Genomic DNA, 14,645 nt, shown 5'->3' with positions numbered 1-14,645 from the left:
TCAGCCACATTACTGTGGGTCTGGAATCACATATAGGCCAGACCAGGTAAGGACGGCCGGTTTCCTTCCGTAAAGGACATTATGACCGACAAGCAAAGGAACAAGCTCTGATCATCCACATATTCCTGCCTTGTGTCATGAAGCCGATAGAGGGGCTGCCCTCACAGCAGGATCTCCCCACAGGCCATTTGGAAGGTGTCAGATCCTCCAGCAAGAACACAAGCTGCTGAAGTCTCTCAAAAACTCATTACCGGTGAGCACAACTTGATTGAAGCCATGCTGCATCCAATCCAGCTCACTCACTCCATCCTGCTTTTAAATAGCATGTAAGCCTTTGCATGCTGAATAGACTCTACAGCTTTCAAACTTCACATACTTCTCCAATGGAACATTCACAACAACAATTTTCTGGAAATTTCCACTTTGAACATTGCAAAGTAAAATTCGATAACGTAGGAATGTAGATCACGCAATTCCAATGGGAGAGGCAGGGAAACCGGAAAATGGCGGAACCCAGATCCACTGCGTTTCGGTCCTTTTTAAACTGAACGGACCTGTTTGTTCAGCAGGGTAAGGATTAACGACCATGTAACGGTACAGAGTTCCTATTTATTCAGCATGGTAAGGGTTAATGACTGTGTACCTGTACAGAGTTCCTGTTTATTCAGCATGGTAAGGGTTAATGACTGTGTACCTGTACAGAGTTCCTGTTTGTTCAGCATGGTAAGAGTTAATGACTGTGTACCTGTACAGAGTTCCTGTTTATTCAGTAGGATTAATGACTGTGTACCTGTACAGAGTTCCTGTTTGTTCAGTAGGGTAAGGGTTAATGACTGTGTACCTGTACAGAGTTCCTGTTTGTTCAGCATGGTAAGGGTTAATGACTGTGTACCTGTACAGAGTTCCTGTTTGTTCAGCATGGTAAGGGTTAATGACTGTGTACCTGTACAGAGTTCCTGTTTGTTCAGCATGGTAAGGGTTAATGACTGTGTACCTGTACAGAGTTCCTGTTTGTTCAGCATGGTAAGGGTTAATGACTGTGTACCTGTACAGAGTTCCTGTTTGTTCAGCATGGTAAGGGTTAATGACTGTGTACCTGTACAGAGTTCCTGTTTGTTCAGCATGGTAAGGGTTAATGACTATGTAACTGTACAGAGTGCCTGTTTGTTCAGCATGGTAAGGGTTAATGACGGTGCACCTGTACAGAGTTCCTGTTTATTCAGCATGGTAAGGGTTAATGACTGTGTAACCGTACAGAGTTCCCGATTATTCAGCTTGGTAAGAGTTAATGACTGTGTAACCGTACAGAGTTCCTGTTTATTCAGTAGGGTAAGGATTAATGACTGTGTAACTGTACAGAGTTCCTGTTTATTCAGCATGGTGAGGGTTAATGACTGTGTAACCATACAGAGTTCCTGTTTATTCAGCATGGTAAGGGTTAATGACGGTGCACCTGTACAGAGTTCCTGTTTATTTAGTAGGGTAAGGATTAATGGCTGTGTAACTGTACAGAGTTCCTGTTTATTCAGTAGGATTAATGACTGTGTACCTGTACAGAGTTCCTGTTTGTTCAGCTTGGTAAGAGTTAATGACTGTGTACCTGTGCAGAGTTACTATTTATTCGGCATGGTAAGGGTTAATGACTGTGTACCTGTATAGAGTTACTATTTATTCGGCATGGTAAGGGTTAATGACTGTGTACCTGTACAGAGTTACTATTTATTTGGCATGGTAAGGGTTAATGACTGTGTACCTGTACAGAGTTCCTGTTTGTTCAGCATGGTAAGAGTTAATGATGGTGTACCTGTACAGAGTTCCTGTTTATTCAGCATGGTGAGGGTTAATGACTATGTAACTGTACAGAGTGCCTGTTTTTTGGCATGGTAAGTGTTGCTCTCTGCACACGGTTCCTGTTTACTCAGCAGGGTAAGAGTTACTGTGTAGCTGTGCAGAGTTCCTGTTTATTCAGCAGGGTAACCAATGCCAATAACCATATATTTAATGCAAGTACACCATTCCAATTCCCTTTGCATTCACTCTCATTGTATGGAATTCCAATATATCAAATCCCTTTCAATTCATTCAATTCTTTGAAATAAGTGGATAGTACAGACTCTCTGTGGGTAAAGAATTGGTCCATGTGGGTAGTAATGACATAGGAAAGAAAAGGGATGAGGTCCTGCGGTCAGAGTTTCAGGAGCTAGGGAGGAATTTAAAAAGCAGGAACTCAAAGGTAATAATCTCTGGATTACTCCCAGTGCCACGTGCTAGTGAGTACAGAAATAGGAAGATAAGGCAGGTTAAAGCATGGCTAGAGACATGGTGCAGGAGAGAGGGATTCAGATTCTTGGGGCATTAGGGCCAGTTCTGGGGCAGGAGGGACCTGTTCAAGACGGAGGGGTTGCACCTCAACAGACCTGCGACCAACGTCCTCGCAGGGAGGTTCACTAGTGCTGTAGGGGCAGGTTTAAACTAATTTGGCAAGTGATGGGCACCAGGATTAGAAAGGAGAAACATGGTGCACAAAGGATTGGGAGAGGCAGATCGCATTAGAGTAAGAAATAGTACAGTATTAGGTGGGATCAGACAAAGAGAGAATACGAGAAGGTCAAAGATAGGTTTGGAGTGCATGTGTGTAAACGCACGAAGCGAAGTAAATAAGTTGGTGAGCAGCAGGCACAAATAGCCACATGGGAATATGATGTAGTGGAGATAACGGAGACCTGGCTCAAAAAAGGGCAGGGTTGGGTAATAAATATTCCTGGATACAAGGTGTTCAGGATAGATAGGGAAGCAAAAAAAGGAGGGAGGGTGGTGGCAGTATTGATTAAGGAGAATATTGCAGTGCTGGAGAGAGAGGATGTCCTTGCGGGGTCAAGGACAGAATCCATTTGGTTAGAGTTAAGGAACAATGGGCATGATTTTAGCCCGGAGCCGAGAAGGGGGCGGGGGGTGGAATTCCTGACGGGAAACCCGGAAGTACGGGTTTCCATGACGTCCTAACGATTTTGATGTAAGGGCGTCGTTTTTATCTTTATTGCCGGTTTCCTTACAGGAGAAGATCCAGGAAGAGGACGTGATCAGGTAGGTGTTAGATTCGGAGGGGGGGGGTGGGCGTGGGGGGAGTCATTGGGGGGGAGGGGTCGGACGTCACCGGTTGGGAGGGGTCGGGGTCACTGGGGGTCAGTCATCGGGGGCGGTCAGTAATCGTGGGGGCAGTCATCGGGGGAGTCAGTCATTGGGGGTCAGTCATCGGGGGGGTCAATCATTAGGGGTCAGTCATCACGGGGTTAGGGGTTGAGGGTCATTGCGGGGTCGGAGATGGTGAGGGGGTTCAGAGATCGTGGGGGGGGTCGGAGATGATGGGGCAGTTGGAGATCGTGGCGGGGGAGTTCGGAGCTCATGGGGGTGGTTGGAGATCGTGGTGGGGGATCACTGCAGGTAGGCATGTTGGGCCTGGGGGAAGCACTCCTGCTGCTCTGGGCCCACAAACTGTGCTATAAAGGCACTTTCGGGCGTTCTCACCTCCTCTTACATGGCGTGAATCAGAAGGCCCGGGAATCCCGGCCTCCAGGGGCTAAAATCAAAAAAGCTTTGAAAATGGAGGCCCGCAGTCTCCTCAAAAGCTTTTAATGCCCAACCCGCCTCCTGAGAGCGGGTTGGTTGCCCGCCCCTCGTCCCGCCCCCGTGAAAACCGGAAATGGACGGGTTGGAGGTGGACGGGGGCAGGTTTTAGATTTTTGCAATTGTTACTGCCCCCCCCCCCCCGCCACCCCCAACACACCCGTTTTTCCAAGCTAAAATTGAGTTTTTTGATGAGGTAACAGAGAGGGTTGATGAGGGCAATGTGGTTGATGTTGTGTATATAGATTTTCAAAAGGAGTTTGATAAAGTGCCGCATAATAGGCTTGTCAGCAAAATTGAAGCCCGTGGAATAAAAGGGGCAGTGGCAGCATGGATACAAAGTTGGCTAAGTGACAGGAAACAGAGAGCAGTGGTGAGGAAGGTATACAGTTCCCCAGGGGTCAGTACTAGGACCACTGCTTTTTTTGATATATATATTAATGACTTGGACTTGGGCATACAGGGCACAATTTCAAAATTTGCAGATGACACAAAACTTGGAAGTGTAGTAAACAGTGAGGAGGATAGTAATAGACTTCAAGAGGATGTAGACAGGCTGGTGGAATGGGGAGACACATGGCGGACGAAATTTAACATAGAGAATTGGGGAGTGATAGATTTTGGCAAGAAGAACGAGGAGAGGCAATATAAACTAAGTGGTACAATTCTAAAGGGGGTGAAAGAACAGAGAGACCTGGGGGTATATGAGCACAAATCTTTGAAGGTGGCAGGACAGGTTGAGAAAGCGGTTAAAAAGCATACGGGATCCTGGGCTTTATAAATAGAGGCATAGAGTACAAAAGCAACAAAGTTATGTTGATCCTTTAAAAAACACTGGTCCGGCCACAACTGGAGTATTGTGTCCAATTCTAGGCACCACACTTTAGGAAAGATGTGAAGGCCTTAGAGAGGGTGTAGAAAAGATTTACCAGAATGTTCCAGGGTTGAGGGACTTCAGTTACGTGGATAGACTGGAGAAGCTGAGGTTTAGAGCAGAGAAGGTTAAGAGGAGATTTGATAGAAGTGTTCAAAATCATGAAAGGTTTAGATAAAGTAAATAAAGAGAAACTGTTCCCATTGGCTGAAGCATTGAGACCCAAAACACACAGATCTAAGATGTTTGGCAAAAGAACCAAAGGCAACATGAGGAAAAACTTTTTTACGCAGCGAGTAGTTATGATCTGGAATGCGCTGCCTGAAAAGTTGGTGGAAGTAGATTCAATCATGGCTTTCAGAAAGGAATTGAATAAATACCTGAAGGGAAAACATTTGCAGGGCTACAGGGCAAGAGTGGAGGAATGGGACTAATTGCATTGCTCTTACAAAGAGCCGGCATGGGCTCGATGGGCTGAATGGCCTCCTTCTGTGCTGTGACCATTCTATGATTCTATGGTACAGACTTTGTGGGTAAAGGATTGGTACAGACTCTGTGGGTAATGGATTGGTACAGACTCTGCGGGTGAAGGTTTGGTACAGACTCTGTGGGTGAAGGTTTGGTACAGACTCTGCGGGTGAAGGTTTGGTACAGACTCTGTGGGTGAAGGTTTGGTACAGACTCTGTGGGTGAAGGTTTGGTACAGACTCTGTGGGTGAAGGTTTGGTACAGACTCTGTGGGTGAAGGTTTGGTACAGACTCTGTGGGTGAAGGTTTGGTACAGACTCTGTGGGTGAAGGTTTGGTACAGACTCTGTGGGTGAAGGTTTGGTACAGACTCTGTGGGCGAAGGTTTGGTACAGACTCTGTGGGTGAAGGTTTGGTACAGACTCTGTGGGTGAAGGTTTGGTACAGACTCTGTGGGTGAAGGTTTGGTACAGACTCTGTGGGTGAAGGTTTGGTACAGACTCTGTGGGTGAAGGTTTGGTACAGACTCTGTGGGTGAAGGTTTGGTACAGACTCTGTGGGCGAAGGTTTGGTACAGACTCTGTGGGTGAAGGTTTGGTACAGACTCTGTGGGTGAAGGTTTGGTACAGACTCTGTGGGTGAAGGTTTGGTACAGACTCTGTGGGCGAAGGTTTGGTACAGACTCTGTGGGTGAAGGTTTGGTACAGACTCTGTGGGCGAAGGTTTGGTACAGACTCTGTGGGTGAAGGTTTGGTACAGACTCTGTGGGTAATGGATTGGTACAGACTCTGTGGGCGAAGGTTTGGTACAGACTCTGTGGGTGAAGGTTTGGTACAGATTCTGTGGGTGAAGGTTTGGTACAGACTCTGTGGGTGAAGGTTTGGTACAGATTCTGTGGGTGAAGGTTTGGTACAGACTCTGTGGGTGAAGGTTTGGTACAGATTCTGTGGGTGAAGGTTTGGTACAGACTCTGTGGGTGAAGGTTTGGTACAGACTCTGTGGGTGAAGGTTTGGTACAGACTCTGTGGGTGAAGGTTTGGTACAGTCTCTGTGGGTGAAGGTTTGGTACAGACTCTGTGGGTGAAGGTTTGGTACAGACTCTGTGGGCGAAGGTTTGGTACAGACTCTGTGGGTGAAGGTTTGGTACAGACTCTGTGGGTGAAGGTTTGGTACAGACTCTGTGGGTGAAGGTTTGGTACAGACTCTGTGGGTGAAGGTTTGGTACAGACTCTGTGGGTGAAGGTTTGGTACAGACTCTGTGGGTGAAGGTTTGGTACAGACTCTGCGGGTGAAGGTTTGGTACAGACTCTGTGGGTGAAGGTTTGGTACAGACTCTGTGGGTGAAGGTTTGGTACAGACTCTGTGGGTGAAGGTTTGGTACAGACTCTGTGGGTGAAGGTTTGGTACAGACTCTGTGGGTGAAGGTTTGGTACAGACTCTGTGGGTGAAGGTTTGGTACAGACTCTGTGGGTAATGGATTGGTACAGACTCTGTGGGTGAAGGTTTGGTACAGACTCTGTGGGCGAAGGTTTGGTACAGACTCTGTGGGTGAAGGTTTGGTACAGACTCTGTGGGTGAAGGTTTGGTACAGACTCTGTGGGTGAAGGTTTGGTACAGACTCTGTGGGTGAAGGTTTGGTACAGACTCTGTGGGCGAAGGTTTGGTACAGACTCTGCGGGTGAAGGTTTGGTACAGACTCTGGGTGAAGGTTTGGTACAGACTCTGTGGGTGAAGGTTTGGTACAGACTCTGCGGGTGAAGGTTTGGTACAGACTCTGTGGGTGAAGGTTTGGTACAGACTCTGTGGGTGAAGGTTTGGTACAGACTCTGTGGGTGAAGGTTTGGTACAGACTCTGTGGGTGAAGGTTTGGTACAGACTCTGTGGGTGAAGGTTTGGTACAGACTCTGTGGGTGAAGGTTTGGTACAGACTCTGTGGGTGAAGGTTTGGTACAGACTCTGTGGGTGAAGGTTTGGTACAGACTCTGGGTGAAGGTTTGGTACAGACTCTGTGGGTGAAGGTTTGGTACAGACTCTGTGGGTGAAGGTTTGGTACAGACTCTGTGGGTGAAGGTTTGGTACAGACTCTGTGGGTGAAGGTTTGGTACAGACTCTGTGGGTGAAGGTTTGGTACAGACTCTGTGGGTAATGGATTGGTACAGACTCTGTGGGTGAAGGTTTGGTACAGACTCTGTGGGTGAAGGTTTGGTACAGACTCTGTGGGTGAAGGTTTGGTACAGACTCTGTGGGTGAAGGTTTGGTACAGACTCTGTGGGTGAAGGTTTGGTACAGACTCTGTGGGTGAAGGTTTGGTACAGACTCTGTGGGTAATGGATTGGTACAGACTCTGTGGGTGAAGGTTTGGTACAGACTCTGTGGGTGAAGGTTTGGTACAGACTCTGTGGGTGAAGGTTTGGTACAGACTCTGTGGGTGAAGGTTTGGTACAGACTCTGTGGGTGAAGGTTTGGTACAGATTCTGTGGGTGAAGGTTTGGTACAGACTCTGTGGGTGAAGGTTTGGTACAGACTCTGTGGGTGAAGGTTTGGTACAGACTCTGTGGGTGAAGGTTTGGTACAGACTCTGTGGGTGAAGGTTTGGTACAGACTCTGTGGGCGAAGGTTTGGTACAGACTCTGTGGGTGAAGGTTTGGTACAGACTCTGTGGGTGAAGGTTTGGTACAGACTCTGTGGGTGAAGGTTTGGTACAGACTCTGCGGGTGAAGGTTTGGTACAGACTCTGTGGGTGAAGGTTTGGTACAGACTCTGTGGGCGAAGGTTTGGTACAGATTCTGCGGGCGAAGGTTTGGTACAGACTCTGTGGGTGAAGGTTTGGTACAGACTCTGTGGGTGAAGGTTTGGTACAGACTCTGTGGGTGAAGGTTTGGTACAGATTCTGCGGGCGAAGGTTTGGTACAGACTCTGTGGGTGAAGGTTTGGTACAGACTCTGTGGGTGAAGGTTTGGTACAGACTCTGTGGGTGAAGGTTTGGTACAGACTCTGTGGGTGAAGGTTTGGTACAGATTCTGCGGGCGAAGGTTTGGTACAGACTCTGTGGGCGAAGGTTTGGTACAGACTCTGTGGGTGAAGGTTTGGTACAGACTCTGTGGGTGAAGGTTTGGTACAGACTCTGTGGGTGAAGGTTTGGTACAGACTCTGTGGGTGAAGGTTTGGTACAGACTCTGTGGGTGAAGGTTTGGTACAGACTCTGTGGGTGAAGGTTTGGTACAGACTCTGCGGGTGAAGGTTTGGTACAGACTCTGTGGGTGAAGGTTTGGTATGGACACAACAATAACGAATTCCACCCCCCTGTCTGTAGTACCGCATTCAGTATCCCAGAGCTAGCTGAGCTGTGATTGCAGGAACCGTTGAGATGACATGGAGTAGATCCATGTTTTGTATCATGCAATTTATACACCTGGGGTGGTGACAACTCCCACAGTCCTGAGCTGAAGCAGCACACAACACTGTGGAGAACTCACCAAGCTACTCCCCTGCACTTCATCTGCGGAATGCTGAAAAACTGCTGCTGTGCTTTATCCATTAAAAAGCTTCCAAAAGTGACAGGAGAATCTCTTAACTAAAAATGCTGCCATTCAAAACCTGTCTCTTTACAACTGACCTTTGCACTGCTCTCAGCAGAAGCTCGATTTAGTCACCAGAAGAACTGAAAATTCTTAGCGATGAACCCAAATAAGAATGATGGTGTTGCAGGTCTCCAAGCCTGAATGGTGAGGGTTGATGTGTTTTAAAGAGACCACAGTGCTCTCTGAGCATATCTATAGCACGGTTTCCTAGAGTGAACTGCATTCTCCCTGATTTATTTTAGTTGAAATCTACAAGAAATGACTGACAATCCCGACTTCTTCAAAACCAGGGATTAACAACATCTTGCATTTATAAAGCGCCTTTAATGTAGTAAAACGTCCCAAGGTGCTTCACAGGAGCATAATCAGAAAAAAATTGACACCGAGACAAAGAAGGAGATATTAAGGCAGGACTTGGTCAAAGAAGTAGGTTTTAAGGAGGGTCTTAAAGGAGGAAAGAGAGATGGAGAGGTTTAGGGAGGGAATTTCAGATCTTAGGGCCTAGTTTAAAACCAGGATTTAAATCTGCTCCATCTTTTTCAGATACTGTATTTAAAAGTTTGCTGAATTGAATGGATGCATTTATTTTTTTTCTGATCACTCTGAGCCCAGGCCTGTGGGGGATAAACTCATATTCATTTACTTTGTTAAATTCCGGGTGTGATATTTTGGACCCTAATTAATTCTGTCATCTCTGTGGCAGCACTCAGTGATTGACAGCAGCTGGCAGTTGAAGAATATTAAATGAATTGAAAGGACTTTTTTGTAAATTCCTCTGCCTCCAACACTTTTTAAAAATGTTGATTCAGTTTTCTTTTTGAACGTTTTATATCAATTTTGATTGTGAATAGATCTGCTTGAATAGCTAACAGGGATTTTAGTTCAAAAAGTGCAGAACTGTGAGATGCTGGAGAATGTCCAACCGACAGATTTCATAGTGAGCTGTCTGTGACACCATTTCGGGACTATATCAAATAAAACCTGTAAAGGGTTAGGGTTCTTATGAATCGGTCTGCTTGTGAGCCCTCTTCAAGATCTGAATGACCATGGGTAGAGAGCAGCTGCAGGAACAGAGGATAGGTGACTTGTGCTGAAGTGGATGGGTGTCCTATCACTTCTGCTCTCAGATCGATTATCTGAGCAGAGAGAGTGAGAGAGAGAAAGAGTGAGGGAAAGAGAGAAAAAAAAGAGATGGAAGTCTGAAAGCATGCCAGCCCACAGCACCTCCTTGTGGCTGTTTACATAGCAGCGTTGACAGGTCTCTGTGACCAAACTTTGACACAGGGGCTCCTAAAAAGCTGGAAGCACAAGCAACAAATGAGATGTGAAATGATGTAAGAAATGATCCTGAAAGAGATCTTGGGGATCCCTTTAAAGAGAGCCTCAGCAGCGAGGCGCTATCTCTCAGGTTTCCACTTCTTACTTTGTGACTGGAATTACTTGGCTGGTACATTTCTTACTGAGGAATATATGACAAGGGAGACATTAACTAAACCAGATTTGAATCAGTTTCTGTGTGTCTCAATAAAACAAACAGCCCAGATAATGTATAAATGAATTTGTAATCTCCCTCACTCAACAGGCTGATAAAATCTCCCTCCTGCTAAATGCAGTGCTATCAGCAGCCCAATGTGTATACAATGTAGTTCAAGCAGAACTTAAGGAGCCTCCACACAGTCTACAGCTACAATCTCTTTATCTCTGCCTTTAAAAAGAAATGAAAATGCTAAGTTTGGACTCCGCAGAGCTGTACCACAACCAGAGGGTCCGTTTGTAAGTGTCAGACTGTCTTTGCCAGATAATCTCTGCTGTGGGATTCATTCTTCAATGAGAAATTGAAACACTAAGCACCAATCTGTGCATCCACAAGCACCTCCGGCGAAACCTGCCTAGAGCAAGCATACAGTTCATAAGAGCACACTGAACTACATCAGTGTGAAAATAAAACAACAACAAAAAATGTAGCCACTGTCATTTAGACCTACCTGTGTTAGAATTACTTCAGCACTCACAAGCTTTGGTTGAATTGCAATTATTCCCGTCTTTCTGAACAATGACAAATAATTTGTGTTGGACAGAACCTCCAAGTACTGGGCGTTGAGGGAGAAGGAAAGGTTCTCAATGCCAGTGCTCGTGAGAAAAGTCTGTGTCCTTTCCTCTCAGTCACACAGGATTCAGCTGCTTTGTACACTGACAGCTCAGCTCATTCACATACTCCGAATCCAGCAGCTTGAGCAGAAGTCCTGCCTCCTGGCAGGAAGCTGTTTGTCACGATTTCTAACTAATCTCACATGACTGCCTGAGAGAGAAAGAGTGAGAGTGAAGTGCAGCTCAGACATGCCATGAAGGAGGAGATGAGGATGCCTCTAGACCCACAAAAGCAGCGCATACTTCCAAAACCATGAGGCTCTGTCAGAACAATCGTAGTTATGTGTGCGAGAGAGACAGAAGATCATTTAATTACAGGCTTCCTGTGGTCTTGCAGTGCTGGCCTAGTCACTGTGCCATTATTAATTCCAGCCAGTGAACAAATCTGCAGTCCACTTTTAAATGTTCTGGGGGCTCAATGTGATCATAGAATTTTAAAAATTTAGGATGGAGTCCAGCCCGAACTGAGTTTATAAAGCAAGAAGAGTTCTGGCAGGACTGGCTATTTATTTGTGGAGTCACCATCTAGTGAGAGATACATTCGGGACAAAAATCATTAACATTCCTCAGGAATTTCTCTAGAGTTTTAGGGACAGACAATGTGGTGCAGGCACAGTGCTGCTCTTCAGGAGCTGTGTTCACCTGTGCACTGCACTGACCTTGCACCATAATGCAAAGTCAGCTCATTAAAATATTATCGCATGCTCCCAGGCCACAAGGCATCACACGCCAGGAGCAGGCAGTGTTAAAGGGTGGTGTCAAAAGGCGGTGTCAAAGGGTGGAGCCGAAGGGCGGTTGTGTGGTGCCTGCATCTCTTAAAGGTCTGCAGGTTGCCCATACGCTGTCCTGCTACTGAGCGGGGAAATGGCTACAGCAAGGCCAAGTGTTAGAAAGGTGCCATTTGCAGAAGCCGTTCTGGAGATCCTGTTCCAGGAAGTGTTAGCCAGAGGGATGGCTTTATGAAGAGCAGGACAAGAGCAGCGTGGATGGAGGTGTTGGAATGGGTCAATGGCATTTCAGCCGTCCATTGGTTGTGGGAGCAGGTACACAAGAAATTTACAGATTGCTAAGGTGAGTGACCACACTTTATAACATTGGCTCACAAAACACGGTCACAGAACATCACTGTGAAACTTCTTACAACATCACAGAGCAAGAATGATTAGCATTAAGGGAACTGCTCAACTACTTCCAAACACACAACCAGGCCCATGTTTTTGCTGGCCACTCCATATTGCTGCCATGCCAATGTGCTTGCATCTGTGGCCCATAAAATGTGGCAAAGAGCAATATACTGTCAGCATAAGCTACCTGCAAGTTCAGAGACTCACATAAAGTAAGAACTGGACTGCACACTCAGATGGAATACGTCTTCTCTCCTATTTCTCATTCCAACATTTGTCCTTTTTCTATTTACTTGCAGGAGAAGGCTGCACTTAACAGAGAACCAACACAAGGGAATAGCCTACTTGGCCTTGTCCTAACCAATCTGCCCATTGCAGATGCATCTGTCCTTAAGAGCTTTGGTAGGAGTGACCACCGCTCACTCCTTGTGGAGATCAAGTCCCGTCTTCACACTGAGGATACCCTCCATCATGTTGTGTGGCACTACTACCGTGCTCAGTGGAATAGATTAAGAACAGATCTAGCATTGCAAAACTGGGCCTCCATGAGGCGATATGGGCCATCAGCCGCAGTAGAATTGTATTCCACCACACTCTGTAACCTCATTGTCCGGCATATCCCTCACTCCTCCATCACCATCAAGCCAGGTGACCAATTCTGGTTCAATGAAGAGTGTAGAAAAGCATGCTGAGAGCAGCACCAAGCATAACTGAAAATGAGGTGCCAAGCTGGTGAAGCTACAACACAGGACTACATGCATGCTAGACAGCAGAAGCAGCATGCTATAGACAGAGCTAAGCGAATCCACAACCAACGGATCAGATCAAAGCTCTGCAGTCCTACCATATCCAGTCATGAATTATGATGGACAATTAAACAACTAATGGGAGGAGAAGGCTCCATAAACATCCCCATCTTCAATGATGGCAGAGCCCAGCACATGAATGCAAAAGACAAGGCTGAGATGTTTGCAACTATGTTCAGCCAGAATGATCCTTCTCGGCCTCGGCGAATGAACCTTCCTGAGTTCCCACAATCACAGATTCCAGTCTTCAGCCAATTCTATTCACTCCACGTGATATCAAAAAAAGGCTAGGTGCACTGGATACAGCAAAGGCCATGGGTCCCAACAACATCCTGGCTGTAGTGCTAAAGGTCTGTGCTTCAGAACTATCTGCACCTCTAACCATAGTGTTCCTATATAGCTACAACACTGACATCTACCCGACAATAGAAAATTGCCCAGGTATGTCCTGTCCACAAAAAGCAGGACAAATCCAACCTGGCCAAGTACTATCCTATCAGCCTACTTTGAATCATCAGCGAGGCAATGGAAGGAGTCGTCAACAGTGCAATCAAGCAGCACTTATTCGCCAATAACCTGCTCAGTTTGGGTTCTGGCAGGGGCACTCAACTCCAGAACTCATCACAGCCTTGGGCCAAACATGGACACAAGAGCTGAATTGCAGAGGTGAGATGAGAGTGACTGCCATTAACATCAAGGCAGCATTTGAGCGAGTGTGGCGCCAAAGAACCCGAGAAAAACTGAAGTCAATGGGAATCAGGGGGAAAACTCTCCAGTGGCTGGAGTCATACCTAGCACAAGGGAAGATGCTTGTGGTAGTTGGAGGCAAATCATCTCAGCCCCAGGACATTGCTGCAGGAGTTCCTCAGGGCAGTGTCCTCGGCCCAATTATCTTCAGCTGCTTCATCAATGACCTTCCCTCCATCATACGGTCAGAGGCGGGACTGTTCGGTACCAGGCTTGGGCTAGTAAGTGAAAAGTAACATTCACGCCACACAAATGCCAGGAAATGACCATCTCCAACAAGGGAGAGTCTAACCACCTCCCCATGACAATCAATGGCATTATCATCGCCAAATCCCCCACCATCAACATCCCGGGGGTCACCATTGACCAGAAACTGAACTGGACCAGCCACATAAATGCTGTAGCCACTAGAGCAGGTCAGAGGCTGGGTATTCTGCAACGAGTGGCTCACCTCCTGACTCCCCAAAGCCTTTCCACCATCTACAAGGCACAAGTCAGGAGTGTGATGGAATACTCTCCATTTGCCTGGATGGGTGCAGCTACAACAACATTCAAGAAGCTCAACACCATCCAGGCCAAAGCAGTCTGCTTGATAGACACATCATTCACTAGCTTAAACATCCACTCCCTCCGCCATCAGAGCACCATGACTGCAGTGTGTATTATCTACAGGATGCACTGCAGTAACTCGCCAAGGCTTCTTCAACAGCACCTCCCAAACCCACAACTTCTACCACCTAGAAGGACAAAGGCAGCAGGCACATGGGAACAACACCACCTGCACGTTCCCCTCCAAGTCACACACCATCCCGACTTTGAAACATATCGCCGTTCCTTCATCGTCGCTGGGTCAAAATCCTGGAACTCCCTACCTAACAGCACTGTGGGAGAACCTTCACCACATGGTCTGCAGCAGTTCAAGAAGGCGGCTCACCACCACCTTCTCAAGGGCAATTAGGGATGGGCAATAAATGCTGGCCTCGTCAGCGACGCCCACATCCCATGAACGAATAAAAAAAAATCAGCATTGTGTGTGGACCTTCACCACACAGACTGCAGTGGTTCAACAAGAAGGCCCACCACCTCCTTCTCAAGGTAAACTAGGAATGGGGAATAATGCCGACCTTGCCAGTGACGTCCACAACCCAAGAATGAATTTTAAAAAGGCAGTGGGCCAGAAACTGTTGATTGAAGGGACACAGCAAGCATAAGACCCTTGACCCTCTATAAGGAGACAGTCCTGCAAATTATGGACCTTGAGATAATACAGGGAG

The 14,645-nt window shown here is 46.8% G+C and overlaps 1 protein-coding gene across 2 annotated transcripts in view; it reads right to left on the bottom strand.

The window, feature by feature from the left end:
• The window catches only part of LOC137327662 (tetraspanin-18-like), a 377,857-nt gene extending 367,153 nt beyond the window's left edge, over nucleotides 1-10,704 (bottom strand). For both annotated transcript variants that reach the window (XM_067993462.1, XM_067993463.1), the window contains exon 1: nucleotides 10,532-10,704. The gene's annotated coding sequence lies outside the window, so the exon portion shown is untranslated. The remainder of the gene's footprint in view (nucleotides 1-10,531) is intronic.
• Nucleotides 10,705-14,645: the final 3,941 nt, after the last annotated feature.

Source organism: Heptranchias perlo, chromosome 12, assembly GCF_035084215.1.
Source record: "Heptranchias perlo isolate sHepPer1 chromosome 12, sHepPer1.hap1, whole genome shotgun sequence".
NCBI lineage: Eukaryota > Metazoa > Chordata > Chondrichthyes > Hexanchiformes > Hexanchidae > Heptranchias > Heptranchias perlo.
This window is presented reverse-complemented; position numbering and strand designations above follow the sequence as displayed.